Genomic DNA, 6,801 nt, shown 5'->3' with positions numbered 1-6,801 from the left:
TCAGGTTCTAAGAAGCACCCAGGCGCTGAACCCTAGCAATCTGTCTGCAAGCCGCAGGCGAATTGCAGCCTGAAATTACCTGATCTATGGCTGAATGAGCTGCGGTCAGTCGAAAACAGGGAAGGTGACGTCAGTTTACCAACATGGTGGCTGCTGGCCTCCTCTGTGGTCTGACCGGTGTGGAGAACCGAGATGGACCGCTTCCTTCCCCCGTCTCGAACCCAGAATTCAGCTCTGAGTACGGTGCTTGCGCGGCTGGCAGACTGAAATATGTTTTTTAAAGTATCGCCTTTCTCTGAAAATTCTTTTAATATCAGTTATAAAATGCTTCCAAAAATCTTCTGTTGGTTTCACTTTTTAAAAATTGCTGGTGTTATTGTTGTGTTTTCATTATTCATAAGGAAATATATATATGTGAATTAAAGCATGTATGTGCTTCAAATTAGCATATTTTGTTATTGTTTTTGGTGGGGGGATAGTGCTGAGTATTGAACCTGGGACCCCACGCATGCAAGTCAAATGCTCTACCACTTAACTACTTCCCTAGTTCTTTTGTTAATTATTTTAAATTAACCCAAAGCACAATCTTTTGCAGAACTCATACTTAATGTTTATTTCTGATATATAGATGACATATACAGATTTAATACCACATATTTGCTTCTAGAAAAAGTAAGAGGTTTGATATCAATTTTCTTCCTTTAGTCAAAGATCCTATTTTCTGACTCTGGGATATTACATACACCAGAGTTCAAAGAGCAGATTAGAAATAAGCAAAGATACTATAGTGATGATAAAGAGGAGGACCAAATCTTGAGTCGCTTTAAGTCTGACACTTGATGTGACCATTTGATGTTTTGTCTGTATTTAAATTTTCAAATAATGAAGTAGTATGAACTTCAAGGTATTGGGAAAACAAACTTTTATTTCATATATGACTGTATATGTTGCAAATCAGGTTGTTATTTGAACTGAAATGCAAATATTATTTCACTTGTAATATTCTAAAAATTGGCTTATATATAAAAGTAGTTTCCATAAATCTATTGTAAACCCACTGATAGATGAAGATATTTCCAACCTGGGCTAGAGTGCAAATATCCAATCATTTGCTACCTCTAAATTATGTAAGAGATTTTTATTTGTTAATCGTATATTTTACTAAATTACTTCTTTTTGATGGGATACTTTTATTCTAAATTGATTCAAAAGCTTTAAAATTGACTTGTACACCACAGACTATAGCTTTGAATAGATATCCAGCATAATTACAATCCTATTCTTTTTGAAATTAATTGTTGTTAAAATTATAGAAACCAGAGTAGCAGCTAGTGGGGAGGATGTTAGAAACTGCCAAGTTTACTTTGAATAGGCAGATCTCAAAAATCCCAGATAAAAATCAACTGCAGAATCATGACATTATAAATAGAGACATAAAAATCTGATACTGATATTTCATAATACTATATTTTTCTTACTCCATGCCTTTTATATTATATTTATGAATGCATCTAATTAAAACACGCATTTTCAAATAGTATAATTTCTCTATTAACCTCTCTATTCAACTTTCTGTCACTGGTCTCTCCATTCCCTCCTTTATAAGAAATACATAAATGCTCACATGTCTGTCCCCACAAAGTAGCTCTGGCATACAACCTCCCTGTTGCAAGTTTTCAGTTCCTTGCATTCCAGATTTGCTACCTAATGTCCATGAAGCCCTCTCTTTGGCTTGCATTTTAAGTTGGTGAGATCTGGTCCTGTTAGTGTATACTGATCTTTGTTAGTCCTCCTCCATCCTGAGTTTGATCTTTGCTCACATTCCTGTGTGGCACATGGGAAAACATGCTCCTTAAAACCTTCACTATCCAAAAAGATTTATAACTTTTTGTTCACTTTGATCTTTGCCAATTGTTACTTCTCTGTTACTCTCTCAGATTCTGACAGCCATATAGCAACCACAATTTATTAAAATCAAATTTATACTGAGCATGTCCTATGTGACTCTGTAATTTATGTCCTAATTATGATACTTGTGAGATTAAAAGATTTTTGACTTAAAAATTACTATTATTAAATTAATAGACCTACACAATGGTACTATTGAAACTATTTTTAAAAATAAAAATTCCACTGTCTCTACCATATGAGGATGGAAAGAAAAACCAAAGAGGCCTCATTTTAAAAAATGAATTGGCCTGAACCTCAATCTTAGACTTCCCATCTCCAGAACTGTGAGTTTCAACTTAATCTAATGGAAGTCATTCAGAAGATATTTTCCTGTTTATCTAATGGAAAATGAGTTTTTTATTCATGTAATCAAAATTCACATATCCAGAAGAAAAAGCAAATATATTAAAATAAAAAACCCTACATTATCCACAGATATCCACAACCAAGCATCATAGAGAAAATACTCTTTTGCGTTATTGTTATATGCATATAACCCATGCCATGTTAATGTATGTATGCAAGTATATATACACATTCATATTATATTTAAAAATTATTAGCTGGTTAACCTTTAAAAATAAAAATTCCATAGCCTATTAAAAAAAAAACTGGGACAAGGGATAAACTGAAAAACAGTCACCTGAGATTATACCAGATAAATTGAGGATTAAAGTCACTCTTGACAGGTATGATGGAAAACACCTATAATCCCAGCGACTTCAGAGGCTGAGGAAGGAGGATCACAAGTTCAAGGCTAGCCTCAACAACTTAGAGAAACTGTATTTCAAAATAAAAAATAAAGAGAGCTGTGGATGTAGCTCAGTGGTAGAGTACTTCTGGGTTCCATCCCTGGTACCAAAAAAAAGTCACTGTTTTCATAAGCAACCTGAGCTTACCAAAAGTATTTTTAGATCAGTTGTGGTGATTTAGATGGATTCATTACTTCAAGTCTATCCTTTGTGGAAATCCACCCTATAAATAACTAGGCAACACATGAAAACTCATTTGTAATGGACCTGGTGTCCATTTAAACACATCAACAATTGTGGCTTCATTAAAGCTCTGATTTTTCTTGAGATGTGAATTGACTTAATAAAATATGTAATTTTCAAGTTCAATATTTATAGAATAATTCCTTGTGAATGGTTTGGCATCTTAAAATGTAGAATTTCCATATTAATCTAGACTAAGATCAGATTGATACAGATAAACCCACATTAAGAAAGAATGAGTTGTATTGAGAATGACTGAATTGCTTATAAAACCTACAATGTGCATTCTACTGTCATGTATGACTAATTAAAGCAAATTAAAAAGTTTAAAAAAATCTACAATGACATAGACAAAATTGGTTGGGGGCTATTCACAGACAAGGATGTTCAGGTGGGTTGAGTTCAAGTACACTGAGCTAAAGCAACACAGAATTGCTGACTAAGTGCTAATAAATATTTTTTTCATCAAGTCTGTTGTTTTAAGCAAATGATTGTTTCTAAGATTCTTGCAAAGCAAAGAAAGAAACCTCAAAACAGATAATACTATGTTGTTTCAAGTATTATGTTAAACCAAGTTATGAATGAATAGTAGCTGAGTAAGAAAGGAACAGGAAAAGAGAACAGAAGTACATGTAATGATCTCTGTAATGATCTCATTCCACACACCAGCACTAAAACTTAAGTCCAAAAAATCAAGTTAAATTCTCCAGCTATGCCAAGACCTATTCCCTCAAGAAACATGGAAAACAGAGCTTTCCCAGTTGTCCATTTTGACAGATCCCTCCAATAATAATAGCAAGTAATTTGCATGTAATCTAACCTGCCTTTAATTAAATTGTTACTCCATTCACTCTCTTAAAGGCCAACTTATTTCTCCAAACAGATGGGACATAATTACTTGCTCTAAGAGATTGCTCCTCCACTGAGCCAACTGTATTCTCCCTCATCTCTCTTCTAAATGCTAAAATTTCCAACGTTCTCTTGAAGAAGAATTAATATCACTGAGCAACTTAACAATTTAAGAAAATTGTCTACAGTATACCTAACAAAACAGGATATAGTTTATGGAACATTTCACTTGATAGCATGGTAAGGGGAAATTTGTCACCGCAAAGCTTTTGTTGTTGTTGCTATTGAGTTCAAACAAACACCAAACTGACTAGTAGGTTGTACATTGCTATTCTTTCTACTCATTTCTTCCCCTGATGAGAGGACATAAACCTTGACTGTTGCTTTATTCACCAATGGGATTAATTCAAGATGTCAGGGTAATGAAAACCAATATCCATTATGCATTCCCTACATCCCAGTCTGTTTCCCTGATAGTCACAGGGGGGTTGGGCCAACGGATGAGTCTCAAGGGGGCTTCCTGCTCAAATAGAGAGGAAGAAAGAAAAGACACCATCATGTGGAACCACTGTTGGGAGTATAGGGCACTTCATTGTGTAATCTTTCTTGGGAAAAGGCATGTTATTATCACCATAATAACTATACAACCCCTTCCTTCTTGAGAGGAAAGTGACAAAAGAGCTCAATGTCCATTTATCATACTAGATTGGTAATTCTAGACAAATCCATGGTCCCCTATATTTCAGTAATTTTTAACAACCAAATATTTCAGAAGCAGGCAGGTATTTTTGTGCATTGTTTTGGCTTGATTTGGTTTTCTGGTAATTTGTAGATTAAAATGCTTTTAGGGTAAGGTCAGAGGAAAACATGAAAGACAGAAAAAAAGAAGAAACAAAGAGAAAGGAGAAAGAAGAAGCAGAGGGTTGAGGTATCCTCCTCATCTGTTGTTTTCTAATAAGTGAATATCACATGTAACCAACCAAAATATCTTGTGGCTCAAATTATAATTAACTGAAAAATTAAAGGAATTCCACCCTTAGATTTCTTGGGGGGTGGGGTAGGAATCAATGCTACTTTTTTTTTCTCTCTCTTTTTTTTTTTAACTTATTTCAGTGCTGATGGGGATTAAACCCACTGTCTCATATATGTTAGGTTATCACCACTGAGCTACACTCCAGTCCCTATCATTATTTTTGGTACTTTTGGCTAGTTGGGGCCATTGCAATTCTCTGCTCACTCTGAAGTCACATGGAGCCTTGAGGTTTGTTTTGGCCAAGGATATGTCACCTAATGGGGCCTGTGTCACTTCTGGGCAGACATTTGAAGAATCAGTGTAGGATTTGTCACTTGTTTTTTCCTTCTGTTACTGCAAATGGCAATTTGGCAATGGGATTGCTCCATTGCTGAGTCTTAGGATGGAGGTGATATAGGGCACAATCCGCAATGCAACTGTAGCTGGACTGTAAAATCCATTTCCTACTGTCAAGCTCATCTGCCAAAAATGAATGAAAGGGATGCCTTTCAAGTAAAATCTCTATGCCCCTGGACTCTTCTCTCTGTCTCTGCTTCAACCTTAGAGACATCAAAAGTGTCATGCTGAGTAACAGAAGAGGAACTACGGGACAAAGAGTAAAAACCTTGACCACACCAGCCACATTTTTTTCTCTACCTCAAGCTCATGAGTCGGGTAATTTAGATATCAGTTGAGTGAATGAAACTTTTATATTCAACTTTCCTAGACTCTCAGGATTGTATATTAAAAGTTTACTATTATTTAAATAATTTTAAATATTTAACATACAGATGAGAAATATACTCCTATGATTTAAAATTCAAAAAGTAAAAATCTTTTACAATAAAAAGTGTCCCTCCTAACCCTGATGCTATCAGCCCAGGTCCTAACCCTCAATTCCTATGCATTATTTATTTAGCATAGTCATGTATGTTTCCTGAGTTTTTTTAAATGCATATGCAAGAAATACAAATGTACATCTTTTATTTCATGATAACATACTATCTATATTGTCATATTTTAAATATCTTTTTTAAAAGAATGTTATTTGTAAGTATTTGATAATAATCTAAATCACTGGAATTTTCCAAGAAAAGGGGAAAATAAATCAATATAACTTGAAAATCTGTGAAATATGAAATATAATAACACTCTGTTCTCACCAAACTCATTCAAAAATTATACATGTGACCACATAGGGTTCAGTACAAAAAAATTACAAAAGCTGATATTTTTTAGTATGATTCTGTGGAGCATGGTCACCTACACTCACTTAGCAGAGAGAAAAGGTGTCTTCTGGCCCTTCAGATAAAAGTAGAAAGAATTGGAAGAAAGAGACAGCGTCAAGGAGGAGATGATGTTGAATTGCTTGTAGCAGAACAGAAGCATACTGCCAGCAATTTCAGAGAAAGGAAAAATCATAGCAGTGTCCCTAAAGAATACAAGAAATGACAGGTCTATAAAGCTTTAGGACATGGTGAGAGATCTAAATCTCAGTCTAATGAGCTAAGGTATTTTGTAGGTGTTGGAGGAAGCACTTGATTATATTAGTGTTTTCAAAAGTCATTTCCTAATATTCTGCTGCTTCTGAGGTTCACTTTCCAGTCATTTTCTATAATAACTAATTTGACCTTCCACATTGATTGTCAACTTGGGTACTCAAATGTTACAGGACATATAGCTGGTCAGTAGAAGGATCACATATGATGTATTTCTCTTTAGTCATGCCCAGGATTGATGAAGAGATGATAAGCCAGAATAGAGGAGAAAAGGGGATTAACTCTGTTCCAGGCTTACAGGTTTCTTATAACTTGAAAAAAACAAAAGGAGAAAGCTTGAGACAGAAATAAAATAATATTAAACAATTTTTGCAAATTTATCCCACTCTAGGGATTATCAGTAGAATAGCAAAAAGAATTTATATGGAATTGGGGTTTTATACAACTATTATTGCTACAGTCCGGCTGCAGCAAAGTAACCGGGGGGGGGGGGGGG

The 6,801-nt window shown here is 34.8% G+C and overlaps 1 protein-coding gene across 1 annotated transcript in view; it reads right to left on the bottom strand.

Annotated features, from left to right (window-relative positions):
- Plcb1 (phospholipase C beta 1) overlaps positions 1 to 6,801 on the bottom strand; it is a 727,531-nt gene that overhangs the window by 373,581 nt on the left and 347,149 nt on the right. The gene's annotated exons all lie outside the window — the stretch shown is intronic.

This window comes from Marmota marmota, unplaced genomic scaffold (genome assembly GCF_001458135.2).
Source record: "Marmota marmota marmota unplaced genomic scaffold, marMar, whole genome shotgun sequence".
NCBI lineage: Eukaryota > Metazoa > Chordata > Mammalia > Rodentia > Sciuridae > Marmota > Marmota marmota.
This window is presented reverse-complemented; position numbering and strand designations above follow the sequence as displayed.